This window comes from Protopterus annectens, chromosome 8.part0 (assembly GCF_019279795.1).
Source record: "Protopterus annectens isolate FY-2018-M chromosome 8.part0, PAN1.0, whole genome shotgun sequence".
Lineage (NCBI taxonomy): Eukaryota > Metazoa > Chordata > Ceratodontiformes > Protopteridae > Protopterus > Protopterus annectens.
In genome coordinates, this window is record NC_056741.1 from 356,309,531 (window position 1) to 356,331,650 (window position 22,120).

The following is a 22,120-nucleotide window of genomic DNA, read 5'->3' on the forward strand; positions in this document are numbered from 1 at the left end:
CAATCATGTGGGAACATATTTAACTGCACTGACCTATGATACAACAGTTGGAATGATGTCTCCTTGTATCACCTGATCTATGGTGAAGGAATGCTAATCGTTGGTCAGTCACATTGGCACAATTGCTGCATCCACTCACCTATTGGTCATACAGGTTATTTATGTGTCACTATCCCTATACTACTGACCTATGGTAAAACAATGTTAGTACAATCCAATCCTTTTGTGTCCATACAGCTCCTTTTTTAGATTTGAGGTACATGAAATTGCAAAACCCTCCTCGGGTATATCCCCCCATCTCATACTGCCTACAGCATGACTCACTGAAGTCAGTGACAGGGGAAAGCTCAGCGACAACTGGCTGTTTGTTAAACCAATGGTCATTTAAGTCATTCACTGCTCTCTGTGCATCTTCTTCATAATGAAATTTAATGTATACGTTTCCAACCAGATGTTCACTAAGGTTATCACAGCCATTCATTTCTTCAGTTTCACCATATTTCTCTTCCAACTCAGTAAATACTTCCTCAAAAGTTCATTATAATGCTCTTGCACTTCTACATCAGTAACTTGACCTGAAACACAATGAAACCCATCTGTAGTTTGTGCTGCATTCTAAGGGTTTTGGTAGAGATTCAGCAACACAACAGTATGACTGAAGGCAGGCCTGTTATGTAATTGTGAACATCTGTCCCCATGACAACATGCTCCAAGCTTAAAGTAAAAAGAGCAGTTAACCTTGTATTTTCTGGTGCCGAAAACGGAGGCCAAGTATTCCACCATTGTGATATCATTGCTGTATGCACAGACCTAAGGTGCAGTACGGCTAAAGGTGAACCCTAAACTTCCTGCATTCTTATATCCTTGCAAATGTTTAGTAATTGTTGTGAGGGAGCTAGATTAAGGATATATTGCACATCTGAGTTCCTACAGGTGCGAAAAACCTATCAAACTGGCCATTAAATTGGAAATGGAGGGTGGGGTTTATGACACACTTGGCAAACCTGAGCAAAACAAGTCATCTTTCACCTTCAACATATCTATCAAGCACATGCAAGGACAATTCATTTACATATCACACTGAAGATTACAACATCTATAAAGAGTTTATATATCATAATAAGAAATATCCATAACAAGTTTATATGTCATAATAAGAAACTGGACACAACCTCTGAAATCAGATATGGGCAGATCAGGGATTATATGAAGAGTCATTCTTTTCTCAAAGAGAACTAGCCATTTACAAAGACTAACATAAAGCTTGAAAACTGTATAAACCAACCAATTTCTTACAGGTAAGGCACCAGCTGCCATAGAAATTGCCTATTTCCTGTAACTAGAATGTCATCTCTTGTGCAAGACAAGCTTAAAAAGGCTTTGTAATCGAATGTCTAGACTTGCTGCTGTCCATCGTCATAGATTTCATCTTTGTCTACTGATCAGGTACCGTCAATGGCTAGAATTCAGTTACACCTAACCGTTGTCCAATTATTTTTCACGATATAAACTATTGCATTTTCCTAGATGTTCCTTCTTGTATGTTACAATCACTTGAAGATGTTCCCCCAATAAACTGTCTCAAAGTGTTAATAAATAAATATAATTTAATAAAAAACAGATTTGGTGACTTCTTATTTCCAACTACAATTACAACATTTGAGAGATAGTTCATTGTACCCTCAGTTATATTCCTTCTAGGAATAAAGCAAATATTGAAATACCATTTCTTTATAAATTGGATGTTCAGTGGGGTTACATAACTTGTAATATTGTAATATATATTTATTTTATTTTATATTCCTACATGCCATGTCTTTATATTATCATATCATGCTACTTCAGTTGTATTGTCATTATTCTAAGTGGCAATTTGTGTGCAAACATCTGTGAACAAGCATTACATTAAAATTAGTTTAGCCACTGGACATCCTGCTGCTAGTTATTTCAGCATATATCTGTGTATTCCTGTAAAAAAGGGTGTCTCATGCTTCTGTAACCGTAAAACACATATAATGCTTTGTACTGGCAGAATGTAATAGCTATCATTGAGCTATTAACATTATATAATTGCTGTAGTAAAATTATTTTGTCTACTGTTCTGAAATGTATATAATGACTGTCTTAATGTTGACTGGAATTTGTACTATTGCAATTTATTACACATTTTTGCCCACTGATCTGCCTGGAATTTGTGCAGTTGCTGTATTGCTTCTTCTGTTGTATACTGGACAGTTCTGTCAAGGGATCTGTATGGAACTTGTTCAACTGCTATATTAATTTTTGTCTTTAAAAACTGCCATATACCTTTAGTTCTTCTCCCTGGCAGTTCACTAAAAGTGGGACTTCCCAGTTGGACACTCTCAGTTAATAAATGCAAGTAAACAAATAAAATGAAACAGTCATTAGCAAGCCCAAAATGTGCATTGCTCTTCTACACAAAATGTTAGATAATGAAGTCTTGGGGACAGTCAAGAAGCAAACATTGCTGCAGCCACATTAACAGACAGGAAAAAAGGACAGACTGGCAGGGCCTAGTGTTCTTATGTTGCCACATAAATGGATCATTGTCAGTTAAGTTGCTCTGTTGCTTCTCATGTCCTTATTATGTAGCAAGCTCAGTCCCAGTTGTAATCTAAATGATGTAATATTACCATTTGATTCTGCCAGCCTGCACTCTTTATAAAGTCCTAAACACTCTATTGACTTAGGTAACATAAGTTTATTTGTTCATTAAAACATCAATAAATTTATGTTCAATGAAAGATCATTGAAGAGTCTCTTCATTTTGATAGCTGACCTCTGTTGAGACAGATAAGAAATGCTTTGAATTTCATTTTATTTTTCTAATTAAGTGTTATTCAAGATTGATTTGCTCCAATCTCTGCTCCTTCCTAATTGACAAATGAGGTTTGGCTACAAACCAGTTTGTCCAGGAACATCTTCAGAAGGGGGTTAGATAAATATATTAGTGGGATTTAAGAGGGTGGGGGGGTGAAAGGGTTAAATGGAAGGAGGGATGATTGGGAGGAAATGAGGTAAGGGTAGGGAGGGGCTTAAGGAATTTAGGCAAGTGTAGCTGGGTAAGGAATCACATTTTGGCGTGGACTTGCTACCCACCCTCCCTCCCTCTTTTTGGTGGATTGGTGAGGATTGTTGGGTATTTTATTGGTCTGGGTAGGGCGGCGGAGAAGAGTGACTGGCTTGTCCTCTTCTGTTCCCCCTCTGGTGTTTGGATGTTCATTTCAATGAGTGGGGAGAGGAAAGTGAGCAGTTGGAGGCTGCTTGATAAATAAGCAAATGGAGGTAAGGACACTGCTTATTTGGTTAGAGGCATAATTCAATAAATGGGATATGAAGTGAGTTGATGGACGCTGTTTTATAAGTAAAGTAAGTGAGGAGAGGTATGGACACTGCTTACTGGGGCAGGATGAGTAAGATCACACTGTCCTGACTTAATAGGTTGGCTGTGTAATTCAATAAATGGGATATGAGGTGAGTTGTTGGACGCTGCTTTATATGTAAAGTAAGTGAGTAGAGGTATGGACGCCGCTTACTGGGTCAGGATGAGTAAGATCACACTGTCCTGACTTAATTGGTTAGCTGTGTAATTCAATAGATGGGATATGAGGTGAGTTGTTGGGCACTGCTTCATAAGTAAAGTGAGGGTCAGGATGAATAAGGTCACACTGTCCTGATTAACATTACATAGATGTTTATGCTGTGATTAAAATCAACAATACTATGTTCATCTGTAATTAATAAATATTGGTTATCATAGTTATGTTATGGAAGTTTAATAAAGGTCGTCAAATGTAATTCGGTGTGATGTGTTTATTGAAGTGGACCAGGACAATATTAAGTTTTTATTCATCTCTGTGCACATTGACAAGTAATGAATTGTGTCATATTTTAGAAACTGTGCACTGTAGCTCCCTAAGCAACAATTAAAACACTGCAAAAGTGCATAGATAGCCAAAGTTTAAGAAGTACAGCCATGGATGAGTGCCTATAAAGTATACTGCATAAACTGCTAAATATAAGGCTGGATGAATCAGCACCAAATTTTTGTCTTTTCCTGTAGAAAGAAAATGATGTAATATTAAACTGACTCGCAGAAAATGTAAATACAAAATACATAAATAGCAGTGGCAATGGAACCTTTTTTTATTTCTTCCAGAATGCTGAGAGTTTTGCGACCATGTGTTCTTTGTATTACAAGCCACATAACTCAACTCTTTCCTTTTTTGATTCATAAACACGTGCTTGCATTTGCATTTCTTAGTCTTTTTCTGAAATTTGAACTTGAACAGTACTTAGTCCCTTTTAAAAATTCAGTAAGACATGCACGCTTTAAAAGTTCAACAAAGCATTAAGGCATGTAAATGAAACAGATATCGAGGAGCTCTAAGCAGTATTGTTTTTGAAACAGTACAGAAAAAAAGAATGAATTAGTATGAATAAAACAGTGCATATTGTTTTACATATGCATACAGTAGATGTTTAAAATGCTACTTCAGTAAAGGTAGACCTCAGCTGCTCAGTATGAATAATGTAATGGCTGTAAGGACAGGTAGGGAAATGAACCATGACAGTGCTTAATGACATAGGTGACAAAATTATATGTAAGCAATAATGCTGGACAGGGTGTGTGTTAATGTTTAATTAATGCCCACCCAGGGGTGTTGAGGGCCTCTATACCCCTGAAAGGGCATTGATTGCACATTAAAATTATTATAATTTTTTTGTTAAGTTTGGATTCTTCGGATGCAGTACAATAAGACATTAGTTGAGTTGCATCTTGTATTTTGTTTATATAACAAGTACCCAACGTTAAAAATTCAGCTTAGTAGTTTGTGTGTTTATATAATGTGCTTTTTAAAAAAAGTTTTTTAAAAAAGTTTTAATTGATTAAGTCTTATGCTTGTTAATTAATTAGTACACTTATTAAGTAATTAACTGTGTATATATATATATATATATATATATATATATATAACAACTGGTCATAGTTTGAAGTTGTTTGAGTTTGGTCTGAGGAAGCTGGCACATTTGGCCGGTGAAAACGCTTACCATTTACTTGTGAATAAAGGAGTTTCGTTGTGGGAGTCTTCTCGCCTGCTTTGTTCTTTACATTAACACACAACCTGGAGGGCATTATTGCATTTAGACAAAATGGGCTCTCAGTAAAATTGTGTTTTAATTACTTATTTTTTTAAGTACTATATTATTTTTTTATATATTTTTGATGTAAAATAGTTCATCTGTCTAATGTTTCAAACTTTGTGTAGTATATATTAATGGTGTTGGAGGAAGCATTTTACATCAAAATATATACAAAAAATAATATAATACTAAAAAAAAAAAAAAAAAAAAAAGTAAAACACAGCACTTTTACAGCAAGCCCATTCTCTCTCTGTCTGTCTCTCTGTCTCTGTCTCTCATACAGTCTCTTCTGCTTTGACACACAAATACATACACACACACACAGTCTCTTCTGGTTTCATACTCGCATTCACTCACACAAGTATAACTTTCAGCCTCTTAGCACAAAAAATCTGGACAAAGCCAAAAGTAATGGGGGGAACAAAGCCCCAGAAATAGGGACAAATTTTAAATATTGCTCTTATAAACTTAGAAAGTGGCTAGAATAAAAAGTCTTGTATTACAATGTATTTTCTGAAAAGATATAATGTTGTTGTTGTTGTGTCTTTCGGCTTTTCCTGGTGAGGGGTTGCCACAGCGGAACTCCAGTCCACTAATGATTGGCAGTAGATTTTTACATGCCGAGTTGCCGGCCCTGACGCACAACCTTCAACGAAGGTACGCCCATTCACGCATGTCTCCACACAGAAGACGCTCTAGCTGAGAATCGAACAGGACAACGTCTTACTGTGAGGCGACAATGTTACCGCAGCACCACCACCGCAGTTGAAAAGATATAATGTCTGAAACTTAAATGCCTGTCATTATTTAATGAATTCACTCCACACTGATTTACCACAAAACTTCGGAAAACCACAAATTTTATGAGGAGCAGACAAAAAATATAAGGCAAAAATCTGGATATTCTGCAAATATTTGGATAGTTGAGAGCTATGCACACAAGACTGCTTTCTTGATTTCACACACGCAGTCTCCTCTACTTTCATACACACATTCACTGACACAGATCACTCTCTCTCTCTCTCTCTCTCTCTCTCTCACACACAGTGTCCTCTGCTTTCATGCAGGCATTCACTCACACAAGATCTTTCTCACTCTTTCAGTCTCTCTCTCACACACAATCTCCTCTGCTTTCATACAATCATTCAGTCACACAAGATCGCTCTCACTCTCTCTCGATCACTCACGCACACAGTCTCTTCTGCTTTCATACACACATTCACACACACGAGATTGCTCTGTCTGTCTCAATCTTTCACACACACAGTCTCTTTTGCTTTCATACATGCAGTCACTCACACATGCAGACAGAAATATAAAACCACTCACGCACAAACATACACACATAGACTTTTCTCTGTTTATTTTTTTTACACTCACTAAATAGCAAAAGCGCTGCTTAGCAAGTGTAAAGTAATGGCGGATGTTCTTTTTTTGCGGTCTGAGCTCCACAGCAGTTTGATATGCTGCTGTGAAGTGGTGTTCTCGTTTTTCAGAGGGCATTACTTGTACATTAATACCTTGCTGGAGAACAATCAGGGTGCTGATGTACAGTTTGTCCATTCTCTAAGTACAGTAATTACCTTCCGTATATCCCGTGCTACCTAACCAGACTGCTTTATTTCATCATACATTGTACATTTAATTATCTTTGATATTTGGCAGTATATATAGAAATACTACCATACCTACTGAAGCTTTACCTTCTGGTTCTAATCTTGTTTCTACCTATTAAAGGCAGATTAAGCAGTGCTGATTAAAAGTACATTTTAGAAAATTACACAATGTCATCTGCACAGGACAAAGATCTGTATTTGTTACAGGTTTCACAGCTGGTCAGCAATGAGAATATTTTGCACTTGTTTGTAATTTTTGGCAATTATTCAGCAACATTTTTGAAAAGAGAATACAAAAGAGCTTGAAATAATAATATCTTTGCCTTGCTGTATATTGGGTATTATACACTGTAAGGATGACAACATGCTCATATTTAAACTGCTATACAATGATCTGAAGACATCAAGTACTGTATACATGTATTTCAAGGGTTCAGCTGGTCGGTGTACATGGAACTGCATGGTTTACAGTACTAAGCCTACACATAAGACATACATGAGCACATTTACAGTTTCCATAATGTGAATTAATACAATTGTTCCTTTAGAATGTGCAGCATTCTAGACAGAATTAGATTTTGTACAAAGTGGTGAATGAAGATCACAGCCATGATTATATGAAACATGATGGCCCAGGAGCATACTTCTCAGTCATTAAAATAATCAGTTAATCAGAACTGGAGTGCAACAGGGGTCTTATTTAATCTCATTTAAAAGAGCGTTATTGAAAGGACAAGACACAGATGTATTCCTCAGATGACGATTACTTTAATTACTTACAGATAGGGTTCAAGATAATCTGACAGCTGCTGTTACTGTTCAGAAAAGTCAGCATTTTTTAAGGAATACTCATTTTTAAGGAATACTCATTTTTTAAGGAATACTCATTTTTTTTTCCTCAACAAATTGCTGTGGACCAATATTTGTTCATAAATAGAAAATTGAGGCCAGAACAGAAACTAGAACATAGGTGTTCAAGCTTTAAGGGATTTATTAAATTTCACTTAATTTGGTAAGTAGTTCCAAATAGTAATGCTTTTCTCCAGTTGCTTGTTTAAATTTTAGTTTTGTGAGTATGTAGACACCACCTTGACTATTTCTAAGTGAGTAGTTCTGATTTCTTGGTGGATGTTTTCTTTTCAGTAGTGATTAGTACCCTAATTGAAGAATTGTAATACTAATGTCCCTAATAGAAGGGTAGCTCTGTTAGCAATAGGGAGCCAAGGTACTTGCTCATTAAGTCATAATGGTGTGTACTATGGGTGGTAAGGAGAGAGAGTCTACATATTTTTAATTTAGTTGCTTCAGCTTTTGACAATCGCATGCTGAGTACATGCTTAGCCTACTTAGAAGTTGGGCATAGTCAAGTTTTCGCATTAGGACATTTGTGGCTATGACTTTATGAGGGGCTTGAGAGTGGAGGTAGGAGATGTGATGGCAGAATTTAAGTTGATAGAGGACTTTGTAAGTTATGATGTTTGTTTGGGGAGATAAGTTAAGGGAAGGATGTAATATAATGCCTAAGTGTTTTTCCTCCTTTATGACTGGAATGATATTGCCATTCAGATCCTATAGCAGCATGTCAAGTAGAGCTGAGTTTTTTTTTTTTGAGGCTTGAGAATAACATCACATTAGTTCTTGTAGAGCTGATTGAGAGTCTGTTTGCTGAAATCCATTTGCAGAGTGGGGTGAATTTTTCTTGCAGAGTAGTCTGAAGTGTTTCATGAGTTTTGTAGGATTCCAGCTACAGAATATCATTGGAGTTCATTAGGGTATTGTGCAGAGGGAAGTCCAGCATAATGTCATTTATGAATCGTGAAAATAATAAAGGACCTAATACAGACAATGGTATTAAGTATGGCCTGTCCAGGGAAGGTATTATTAGACAACTCTTGGAAGGTTCTGTTTTCAATGTAATTTCTGAACAAAGTTAATGCATTGTCTCAAAAGGAGAGTTTTTTTTTACGTTTTTGTAGGAGTAGTAACAAAAATACCTGAAAGAATGAGTCCATCATTTATGCTACCATATATAGTATATGTGGCTGTAGGCGAGGCAGTTATCATACTAAAGGAGTTTCAGAAACCAAGTTGCCAGTCACAGAGAAGGCCATAACTATTAATGTGTTTAAAGAGTTGTTTATATAAAAGGTTATACAATAGTTTTTTTTAAAGGGCATAGTTTAGAAATGACCCTGTAGTCTATGAGATGAGCAGGTGCTTGAAAGTTTGGTAGGGGAGTATCAGTACCATTCTTAAATTCAGGTGGGACTATGCCAGTAGTTAGGAGAAGATAGATAAGGATAAGCACCTTTGCATTTTTTTTATTATAAATATATATGCATAATAAACTGAATGTAAACTCAAAATGGCTATTGATAACAAAAGTAATTCTGACTCCTTAAGACCACTGTGGATAAAGTCCTAGCAGCCCTTTCTAAATCAAAGAACATTGCATCTATGTTCCCCTGATAATTTGCTGTTAAACTGAATAATTAGTACTAAGTATGGCCTACTGGAACTTATATTAAAACTTCTTGACATGACTATTACCATGGACTATGTCCCTCAATCCTGGAACACAGCCATCATGATGCACCTTCATAAGGAAGGTTGAACTGTTGACTTTCGCTAGTCTTACCACTCTTGTTTCTAAAGCCATGGAACATATCATATCTGAAGTCATATGTCTAGACATTATGAATTACTTAGCCCTGGATCTACATCAGTTTGGTTTTATCAAAGGTAGAATTTGCCTTTTTTAATTGTTTTAACTTCTTTGGAAGGGTACTTGAAGTGGTTGATTGTGGTTAATCACTACACAGCATACGTGGACCTGCACCCATGTAGATGTCATTGACAAATTACTGAAGTTAAACATCAATTCATGTGCAGTAAGGTGGATAGCAAATTGGTTATCAGAATACATCCTTAGAGTTGCAGACATTACCTTAGTAAGTAAAGTGCCCTAATAAAGGCCTCTTAAGTCTCTGTACTGGGTCCTGTATCTGGCATTTATTTTTTCTGATCTGCCACCCAATATACCAGGTCTTTTGTGAACAGCTGTTGATTATAACAGTAAACCAGGAGTTATTTGAACAATCATCAGTGTGAAGTTAATCCTGAAAAGGCTGGACTTTGAAAACATGTAGTGCAAGGACAACAACTTTGAACTAAATGCAAAAAAAAGTAGTATAGTCCACTTTGGTAAACAAAGTAATTGCTCATAGTACTACATATATAATATGCTCTTTAAGAATGGAACTCTTATTAGAGATCTAGCCATCCTTGCAGACAACTTCCTGTTCTTTGATCTTCATGTCTCCACTGTAGTTGGAAAATCCTTTTGTCTGTACCAACTAGTAACCAAGGATATTTCATACAGAAGAAGAACCAAAGAAGTCTTACTTCCAATGTTCTCATCTTTTATCTGCCTTTTTTTGAGCATAATGTCCACCTTTGGTATGTTTTTATTGAAACATATCACTAACCTGATGTATCTTAGAGGTTCTGGAAAAAAAAGTCAGAGGCCTGAAGACCCTTATTAATCCAAACCAGTTGGATGTCTTTTCTGTATTCTGTTTCCTTTATACTTATCTGTGGTTATCTGTGTTTGGCCTTTTGGGTGATGAGAAACCCTACCTTCCCAGACCTCTAATGATTCCAAAAAGACACAGACAAAGGACCTCAACATATAGCAGCAAATTAATAGGGTACATTGACATAATGGATTCTTATCCCAGTGTGTTCCTCACCTATAGAATAACTACCCTAGTTACATTCAAGAACAACCTGGATACTGTAAATGGGTACTCACAAGTGCCCCCCAGGCTTATTCAGTGAAACCGTACTTGAGAATGGAGGTAACTCTTGATGCTGGGTGTTCTTACTATAATTGTTAATAGTCTGACAACTGATTGACTACAATCTATCTATGAACACATGAACAAATGAATTTCTGAGGGTCTGCTGTTAGATAGATATATATGCTGTTTTGTACACTAGTTGTAGAAAAAAAACATTTTGTGACTAGTTGCTTTGCTACTGAGCACTAAACTCATTCCCTAACCTTACAGTACAAGATATTACAGTACATAATTTAATAGACTTCCTCATAGTCTATATTTATTCATTAATAATTCATAAATATTAATAAGATCATTGTATTTAGCTTTCCCTTTAGTACAATGCTGGTTGCAGGTGTTCCTTTCTAATTTTTATAAGGAAGATTATAATGATTTCAAATGGGCATTATGTTTTTTTCATATTATGGTACATCTCTGTTTTCTCAACAGCAGAATAGATAGGCATTTTTATGATACACAAACAGCTTCCATTTATTTTAAAAGAATAGATGGATTCTTGCAGTAATAATGAATTAATTAGAGAGGTATGATGTCCTGGAAAATTGTATCATAATTTCTTCACACGGATTACTGTTGTGAGTCCCATCTGCAAGCCCTCAGTTACATTTAGTTAAACATACTTTAGGGACATGCAGATCTATTACAGGACTGTTATAATGGTATGTAAATAAGTACTTGTTTTCATTAAAATCATTTCAATTTTATTTTGCTATGCAGAATGTTTGGTTGCAATTTCTTGAGGACTATTTGTTCTAAGAATTTTGATGGACTTAAGTGCAGTTCTTCATAAAAACAGTTGGAGATAAAGGCTGTAGGGAGGAGCTTGGCATTAAACCCAGCACTGCACAACTCTATTCTTTCTCCATGATATGAAGAAATAATTTATTTCCTGACATTTTGAATAACACTCCTGTTTAGCTATAGGCTTTGAGGTTAAAATAATGAGCATGACTCATCATAGAGTGGGTCAGAGTATAATAAAATGACATTCTCCTTATAGCCTGATCACTCATACAGAAAGAATAGGCTTTGGCCATGCATCACACTATATAAAGCTGCCAAGCATACATGCAGGCTGAGCTAGTCTTTTAACAACTTTAAAGTAGAGATAATCTCTGGGGAGAGAGGGAGTATCTGTTAAGTATTTGTGACTATGAGTGTGAGTCTATGTATATTTGTGTCTGTATGTGCACATACATGTGTGTGTGTGTGTGTGTGTGTGTGTGTGTGTGTGTGTGTGTGTGTGTGTGTATGTGTATTTGTGTGAACACGGGTTAACTTTAAAGATTAAACTAATTCCTTAAATTGTGCAAAATAGAATTTATATTAATTCAAAGCTTCTTTGAGAGTTAATGGCTTGTATATATTTTCATGTCAGTGTTAATGACAGCTATCATGCTAAATTCAGATTGGCATTTGAGATATGTTAACATACTAGAAAACATTGGATTGAGAAAGTAATCAGTTATTGGAGAATTTTTAACATTCAATTACATTAATTCCTAGTGAGCAAGCATGTGTGTGCCTTAGTGTGCATATGTCTACGTATATACTGCTCCCTCTCTCACTTTTATTTATGTGACATTTGTTTACCGGGGTGGTCTGACTGGGTCTACATAACCCGTTTGGAGCAGAGGCCCGGGGAGAAAAGCTCCACATACAGTACAATACAAATACAGTATAATCCAATACAATACAAATTACATTAGAAATACTGTACAAAAATAAGTTGAAAGAACAAAGTATTACAAGATGTTGCAATATATTACTACACATCTAGACAGTTGTATACAGTTAAAACGCTACAGACAATAATAGTCACGCTCACCATACATGATGCAGATAGTGTCCAAAAAAATAGTACGTAGGTAGTGCAATGTGTGACATTGACTGTTATACTACATGAAAAATAGAATGTTAGCTTCAGTTAGGAAAATAGCAGCCAGAAAGTTAGTGATGCAGATAGTGAGAGAGAGAGTTAAGAATAGAAGCAATAAAGCCTGAGCAGTAGCTTAAGGATATGGTATAGAAGCAGAGAAGGAGTTTGAGGAGCCTTAGGATCTTGCAGTCTGTGCAAGATTGAAATGTTATCGAAGAGGACGATGAGGCTAGTGTGGAAGAAGAGGAAGAGCTGAACATTAGGCAGGCGTTTGCATCAGTCTCTCTTGTGCATGCTTTTCTGGTTGCAAATGTATGTTTCTTTGTGTGCTTATAGTTGCATGTATTATTATTATTATTATTATTATTATTATTATTATTATTATTATTGTTATATGTTTACCTTAATGTACTGTCCATGCTTCTAGGACTGTGTGAGGGACTTGGCTTATTTTAAAGTATGGCTTTGGATAGCAGAATGTGTGCCAACGTGTGTAGTTTCTTGCTATATGTAAATCTGTGAGTTCAGCTATTTAATCTTTAACCTTTTCTTCCTATAATCTTGTAAAGTAACAAATGCTATTTGTTGCATTCCCAGATGAATGGGTGCCGCTTGCATAATTCTTAATGAAAATGTAGTTCATTGTCACTTATTTTCTGCCCTTTTTGGAGATGACGTTTGTGTGAGTTAACCCTCATCTCCCCAGTGGAGATATGGGTGATACAAGGTTAAAGAACCAGATCAGTTCATGTAAGTGCCTTAGCTGACACTGTCACGACTGCCTTATCTGACACTGTCCCAGCACTAGCAAGTTAGTCCCTGGAGTAATGTGAGTCAGGTGATTGCAGCAGGAGCATCTGCTGCTGAATGTCTGACATGCATGGGTTTACTTACATAAGTGCTCAGAACTGTTGGCACTGCTGCTTTGTGAATTATCACCCTCTCCAATGTGTATGACTTCTGGGTATTAATGCCCCTCTGTCCATAACATTAAAATCAATCAGTTTAACTGCAACTGGTTCTCATGGAGTACGCTTTCTCTGACCACAGGGTTCAATGAATACCACTGAAAAGCTTCTTAGGAGGAATTCTTTGTTTACCTTTCGTGTAATTAAGACAGTACTAAAACCTGCTGAGAGGATACTTTTATGGAGGAGGGACATGATTTCTGCAGGTGAGGTGTGCAGATTGCTATATGGGAAACAGTGCGGCGTGTAGGGAAATCAGTGAGATAGAGCAAATAGATTTTGCTCTATCAATCAGATAGAGCAAAATCCTTGTTAAGTAGAACAAGTAGATGTAAATATATTAAAGTAGAGAAGGAAATATGCTATTAGAAATAATTGCATTTTACAAATGCAAGCATACAGATATTTTTTGCATCTGTATGAATGAAAAAAAGTTAGTATTTTATAAAGTTATAGTTTCTTCATAATACTTAAGTGCATAACACTTGAAATAAACTCACTTATGCTGATGAAGAATTGTTTTCCTGTGAATACAGATGCATTTTGTAGACATAAAAAACACCATGTACATCAGAAAAGAAATGTCTTGCTATAGAGAAACAAATAAGTGTACAGTTCTCAATGCCATTATATTTCCATAAGGAATACTTTTTTTATGACTGCCTGAAAGTGATAATCTATGACTGAACTGAAGTTGGAGAATGACAGTTGCATACATTCTGATATTCTTAATTGCTTATTTATTGTGAAATCTCATTGCTTGTTTTATGCATGTAGAGACTCATCTTTAGTGTTTGCATGCAGTGAGCAATTTATTTCACTATGTGACCACTTAGCTGTGGCTTCGGTGAACAAGCCATACTTGTGGTACGGAGCACCTGATCATTGCAGTTCACAAGGACCTTAACAGCATAAAGCAGAATTAATACCAGACTCACATTGCTCCTTTATTCTCTGTCTTTCTTGAAGATGACATATCCTTATTAGGAGGAGAGAGAGAGTCTAATAACTACTGTATATGAAGTAGGACAATGAGCGCTGTGCCAATGTGATAGCATCTATATATTGCCAGACAACATAGTCCAAGCCTTTACCTGTGTGGCAACACCACAGTTCTTTATTTGCAAGTGGGACTGACTCCACAGCACTATCAAAATTGTGAATAGTTACAGAAGAGGCTTTAATCTGTATGCCACTGGAAATGTACCACAATGCTGAACTTCAAAAATCACTCTTTACTGGAACCAGAGTAAATGCCCAGCAGTTAGTGCAAACAATTAAAACTTTACACTGTTGGTGAACTGCTTCTTGTGGTGAACAATGCAGAGTTTTATTCCTTCTACCTATATCTGCAGGGTGATACAAGTCACTTAACCAGCCAGTGCTCACAGATCACCCCTGAAAAAGGACACATGGGTCTAGTGAGCTTACCAAGTTAACAAGTAAAAAATGTCACTTTTGATTCATAAAAACAGTGCATTTTTTCTACTATTCCATCCAAATGCACAGACTGCTGATCTCCCCAGGTGTTTATTATACCTTCTTTTTTTCTTCTTGCAGAGTGGGCAAGTAAGGAGTGGACACAATATTATAGCCCGAGTGGTAGAATTTTTTGGATCTACATCTCACTATCTGAAACTTAACAAGCAGTGTCAGAGAATGCAATGTGCGTATTCCTGTGCATCGTTAATGCAGAATAATTCTGAGGCCCTAACCCACAGTCACTGGAGCACTTGCCACCCCCCCCACCCCCCATCATTTACTACGCTTTTAGTACATAGTGTAAAACCCTCAAATGCATCTTTAGATAAATGGGTCATCAGTCACCGCACCTACAAACAACTACTCTGCCTTTGTCTTCATTTTCCTCAGGCTCACTCTAGGTTTTTCTTGTATATGGCTTACAGAACCTGATGAAGATAGTGCTATCAGAGAAAATAATACTGAAAAGTGTAGTATCACTGACAAGTAAACATGTATGTATCATCAAAAAAAAATTCAATGAACCTGAGCGATCTTGAAGTTCTTTAAAAGGAAAATGATAAACTTGACTGATTGCAGAGCAGCACAGTGATTAAGGATTTCAAACTCCAGGGTCTACAATCCAGTACTGACCCTTAGTTACTGTCTTTGTAGTTTTGTCATAGGTTCATAGAGTAGTACTAGGCTAACTGCCCTTGCAAACCATTTTAAGTCTAGCCAATTATCCCTTGTGAGACTCAAACCCTGTACCTTGTGTTTGCAAGGCAAACACTTTAACCATTACGCCACCCTCCAAACCCCAAATCATTATCAGCATGGCCTTTCTTTGTATAGCTTACTCTCACTACCCCATGCATGCTTATCGATTAGATGATTTAAAGCTTATCGATTAGATGATTTACAATATCCTCCGGTATGCAGTATTTTAGCACACTGCAGTTTGCTGTGTTATATTTTGTTGAAAGCTTGACTCGCTGTGTACTTAACCTCACTGTTACAATATCAACTCCATATTGTGTCAGGTGTAGCAATACTGACCGTTGCTTTCATTGCTATCTTTGATACTGGGCTACACAAAGTAACGGCAGAGAGTAAATTATTCTAAATTTATACGTCTCCATTTTCTCTGAGATTATCTGACCTAGAAGCCTAGAAGTAAAAGAACCAGGAGTGTGTCATTGTAACAAGAGTTCGTTTTATGTGGATTGCGTGAATAAAGCAACATTTTTTAACCCACAAGAAGTGTTTGGTGGAATTATATTTGGTCCTGTTCGAGCTAAGGATTGGTGTTCGCCAACTTGTATTTGTGTTTTCACCTACGGGTTGTTCTTTTCATCTTATTTAGAAGTAAACTTGTACAGATCGAGAAAGTGGAGAAGAGCACCCAAGATGGGGTGTTTGCAGCAGCGGCCTTAGGTCAGCTGGTGCCCTAGGCAAAAGGGCTCCACGGCACCCCCCCCCCACACCGCCCAAGTGCCCCCATCCTGGTCTACCTACACCAAATAAATACTGGAAAAGTGCCCCTTCTACAATGGCGCCCTAGGCGACTGCCTAGTTGGCCTATGCCTAAGGCCGGCTATGGGTGTTTGTTGGTGTGAAACTTCTTGCAAAAAATGTAATTTTATGTTTTTGAGATATTTTTTTAGCCAGCTTCTTGCATTTGTGACTTTTTATATTTTTGACCTTTTCTTTGCAATGCTCTGAGTCTCAGCATAGTGGTGATTAATATTCTATTCAAATGTGCATTTATTCAGAGCCTTGGACAGGGCTGAAAAAGGTCAGTGAAGACTCAGTTTCCTTAGTTTAAAAAAAATTATGGCTATCCTGACCCGTCAGCAATGAGTGACTGATCCCTGACTGTGACCTCGATGTCCTAAGTTCATTTAGTAGCTTGGTTGCTGCAAGAGCCATGTTGTAGGAGAGGAAGGTGTGTCTTTTCTTGGTCCACCTGCCTGTAGGGAGAAATTGGGTGACTGCTCAGCTGCAGCCTACACAGTTGCATGAGAGAGGTAGACCCTTAAGTTACTGCTGACTAGGCCATAGCAGTGAGTGGGGCATGGACTTGACTACTCAAACTGGGCTCCTAGTAGCTCTCAAAGGATGTGTGTGGCACTTTGACATCACCTACTTAGAGTGAGTTGGCAGCCCCCTTGCACAGCTGGGGGATGGGTCAGCAGCATAAAGGAAAGAAAATCCCTTCATGGTCAACTCACTAATGAGCATCCCGCACACACACTGCTCTTAGCTGATAAGGGAATGGATGGGATCTAGTGATTCTTGCATTAGATGGGAATTAATGGGCACCAGAACCTTCAGCCCAGTAGGGAATGAATGGGCAGTCATAGCAAAGCCTAATGGTCAGCAGGCACAAAGACAGAAAATGTAAAGTGAAAAAAAGCATGGCTACTTGATTAATACCTACCATTTGGTTTGGCTGTCTTTAGGCAGCATATCACTGTTAAAGGCTACTTAAAAGCAAAGCACCCTTTGCTGTTTTTGGTTATGTTTGTAGCTGTTTTAAGAAGTGAAGTGATATTGTTGCCTAGCTGTCTTGTTCCTAAAAGGTGAGGATAAAAAGTGCTATTTAATGTAACAAACATCTGAGGGTTATTCAATGGAAACTATGTATTGTATTTACAATTTCTTTTTTTTTTTTTTTTTTATGAATGATAGTGATTCCTTTAGGAAGAAATAAATTACACTGTTGGAAGGACAGGTGTTTAGATTTTGATCAAGAAAATAATCTTAATATTTCCTCATTCTGAATTTTCAACCGATAAGATTTATACATTAATTGCTACTAGCACAATAACATACCTAAGTGATCTTAACTCTGAAATTCTGAAAGAAATGACAAATGATATAGTGTAATCTAAACTATTTAAGAGAATAGGCTATTTATTTTGAAAGTGGGCCTTAATATTAAGTGACAACAAAATGGGTTACTGTTAACTACTTGATTGTGCTGCTGGGGGTGAATGGTTCTCAGCAAGGTTAATATGGCCCTTAGAGAGTTAAAAAGTTATGATGTCTAGAAAATGAATAGATTTCTCTCTTTCGCTGTCTCTATCTGTCTCTCTTACAAACACATAAACACACACACACACACACACACACACACACACACGCTCTGAAGAGGACTACATAAAATGAAGGGCTGACCCAACATAATACAAAAGTTGCTAGTCCTTCTTTAGTGTCTGCCTTTTTCTGGGAATGTAGTTTACATTTACCATTGCTATGCAATAGACAGGAGATACACACCACAGTCTCCATGGATATGAATTCTGTCACTTAGCTGCACTTTAATTTTGAATTTGATCTCTGCACAGCTGCACTTGTCATTTTGAATGTGATCTGTGCACTGTAAATTGACACAGCAATCTGTCTGTACAAAATTTTACAGTCTCCCAAACAAAAATTATTGTCTGCATTACAATGTCTGTATTGGGGCTTTACACTGTTACAATTTTTGCCATTGCAGACCCTGTACTTCCTGACATTATAGTTCTCTGAAATATCCCCAAATCTTTTTCTAAATGAATACTATAATAATATGTGGAGTTTATTTTTAAGCAGAGCTGGTTTTAGTGAGAAACTAATAAAATTGAGGATATATGTTGTCAAGGTCCTGGGCTGCAGAACAGATGTCCTACATCTGATTCCTGTTAGCCACATTTTCTAGACCATGTGACAGTACTGATTTTTATTGCACTTCTGGATAATCTCTGAAAAAGACATCTCATCTCTTATGATAAAGTGGGATAAAACTATTTTCAAGTGAAATAAAAAGATCTGAGCCTCAAATAGGTAGTTATCTGTCTGTCAGTATGTTTATATATCCATCTATCTAGCTCCATCCATATTCATTAATTTGTCATTCTCTGATTACCTGCTTAATCCAGTGCAGGATTGGGGGTCGGAGGAAGATGAAGCCATACCAGCACTCCAGGAGAAGAAAGCATGGACATTCATCCTGAACAGGGCACCGGCCTGTCACAGGATTTAGGCACAGACCGTGGTCTCATACCCTCACCTATGGACAGTTTAAAGGATCCCCAGTTCACCTTTAGGATGTGGAATCAAATCAGAACACCCAGACATTACCCATGTGGACACAGAGAGAATGAGTAAAATCCTTTCAGAGGTCATTCCAACTAAGTACTGAGCCGGATCACCAACTATTCTGCTATGCACGACTGTATGTCAAATGGCTAAAAACACTAATGTTTAAGTACAAAGTGACTGAACATTAGTGAACAGTGTTGTGTTAGTTAATTTTAAAAGTAATAAGTTACTATTACTAGTTATTTTAAGTGAAAGCAATATGTTACTATTACTTTTCTAAAAAAGTAATATATTACTATTACTAGTTACTAACTAAAGTAACTAGTTACTGTTGAGTTACTTTTACATAAGTATAGTTTATCAATTCTCATGTTCTGATTTACTCACATAGTACTTGTGTGTGAGGAATACGTGCTTACTGCACATGAATACGAGTGTATTAAAGTTGTATACACAGTTTTACAATAATGATGAATAGCATTTTACAGTTTACAAAGTCCCACAGGCTAGTCTTTATAGTTAGAGTCACAATGTAATACTTAAACCAAAGTACGTACAGCCAGTAACACAAGACCCATGACAAGTTACAACCCATGAAATGTTCATCAAAGTACATTAGCCTAATCTGCTAAAACAAATGCTGAGTACGCAAAAATGCTTACAGAAAATGTCATATAAGTCTAACAAGACTGTTACACAACAACGTCAACCAACATATCACTTTATATAACTATTCACAATAACTACACATTTCTGTTGGCTCAAAGAAGGAGCAACTTTTCAAAGTGTTCATTGGTGAGTCTATTTCTTCTTGCAGTCAGCACTTGTCCACCAAGACTGAAGAGGCATTCAACAGATGCACTAGATGACAGAGCTGCATTAGTGTTCAGAAATATATTTTTGACTATAGGGTAAGTGTTGAGAGGAGATATTTCTCTGGAAGAGTCAGCCAGATACATGTCCATCTGAGAAGATATGCTGACATTGGCTGGTGTCGACTCTGAAGCTGAAGAAGCTGTCTTCGGCAGTTAATGCAGAAGCTTCAGATGACCCATGTGCAGGTTTGCCCAGTTTCTGCATGGCATCAAGGAGCAGAGCCTTGTCTCTGAGATTCTGCTCTTCAGTGTCCATCCATTGCAAACAGAACTGTGGATGCACTATGCTAGCCATAATGAGCTCTTCATGCTCCAAAAGAATATTAAACCGAGCCTCAATGCCTTTAAGAAGAGCATCAACTAGCAGCACAGCAAGCTTCACAGAGTGTCTGACTTTGGGCAACTTGTTTTTCAGGCACGTAATAGTGGGTATCAGGATTCCCATGAAACTTTTCAGCTCTGACTGCAGGATGTTCAGAGCCATTGCCAGGGGCTGCATTTCTGGCACAAACTCAGCAACAAAGGTAATTTCTGCAGGCCTGAAGATGACAGTTCCAATCTGTTCACATATCTCATTCAGCCAAGCCCTCACCCTGAGCTGCAATGAGGTAAATTCTCTCCATCGTGTAGAAAATGGGATTCCATCGTGTTGCGTTGGGAATAATCAATGCCAGATCGCACTTATTTCAAGCCACCTCAGCAGCTTGGGTGCTGTGACTAGTCTTTTTCCAAGCAGCATAGCATATGGCCATGGTGCTTCACATGATCTTTTTATACTGAGCATATTACAAGCAGATTCAGCATTGTGCATGGCAGCTAGATTCAATGTGTGCTGCACATCTCAGATGGGGGGGCAGTGAATAGGTGTTCTCACTTTGTCTTGACTGACTCAGCATGGCTGTCACGCTGTTGTAAATCATTTCAGCATCATCCTCCCCCTCTTGGGATAGAATGCTTGCAGTCTCATTTCTCTCACATTCTGAGAAGACAGTGAAAGCCTTTAGAAAATTGCTGCCATTGTCAGTAATTGTTGCACACACCTTTTGATCTCTCTTGTACTTGATGGGAATGCTCTCAAGAGTTGATGCTATGAGATCATATGTATGCCTTCCCTGCAGTCTGAAGCATGACAAAGCAGCTGACTTTCTTTGAAGTGTGTCACAGTCAATCCAGTAGGCGGTAACATCAAAGAAACTATGATTCTGATGTGTCCAAATGTCAGCCATAGTGTGCTGCATTCATACTATAACATTCATGCTGGAAGAAGCTGTAAGCATGTTCTTATCATTCATAAGCATATTCATGTACTTTTCTATAAGATCATATATCTGACAAATCTCTGTGGTTTTGCTTAAAGTTAAATCACTGTCTCAAAGCAAAATCTTTCTCACTGCATCATTATTAACACCAAACACAAGCTTGTCGTTTATCAACTCATCTCTCAGATCACCAAATCTGCACGCGTTTTACTTGTTTCTCAAGTGAGTTATATATGCTGCAAAAGTTTCACCAGGCTTTTCCTCTCTTGTGTAAAATAATGCCTTTCCACTATAATATTCATTTGAGGGTTGCACATTTCTCTAAATTCATGTTTTAAGCACTCAGAGGCTTCCCATGTTTCACCCTGTATCACAATATGGCAGTCTTCCCACTTTTCCGCATAAACAGCAGGTGCATAAACAAATGAATGTTCTCTCTCAATGGCTTCTGAGCCAGCTAATATCATATTCTTGCTCAAACACTCTCCAGTTTTCAGCAATATTATTATCAAACACAAGTGGATCAGGTCTGTGAAATCCCTCTGCCATGCCAAATAAGTGTCAAACACACACCAAGTACTTGTAATTATATTCAGCTGTACAACAGACTCTTTGAAATAACTGTACTGTTTGAAATGACTGTACTGTAATACTGCACACACTGCGCACTTTAGATACTTTGAATAGCTTTAGTTAATGTGAAAAAGTAGTACATTGTGAAAAAATAGAGTTGTTTTTTTCTTTTTTGAACATTTTATATGAGTCTGATATTGTTTCAAATGTTTTCATAATTATTTCAAGTACTTTTTTCAGTATGTTGCAATTTTGAACATTTTGTTTATTCAGCAATTTGTTTGGAATGCTTTGCTTTATATTCATTGAGGCAAAAATCATATAAATGAGTTTAAGAACCTGGAAATATTTTCTGACCTGTTTACGAGTCA

General features: G+C 37.1%; 1 protein-coding gene and 1 pseudogene across 1 annotated transcript in view; one reads left to right on the forward strand and one right to left on the reverse strand.

Annotated features, from left to right (window-relative positions):
• CLCN1 (chloride voltage-gated channel 1) overlaps positions 1 to 22,120 on the forward strand; it is a 2,440,475-nt gene that overhangs the window by 674,718 nt on the left and 1,743,637 nt on the right. The gene's annotated exons all lie outside the window — the stretch shown is intronic.
• On the reverse strand, positions 205 to 783 carry LOC122807943 (annotated as a pseudogene).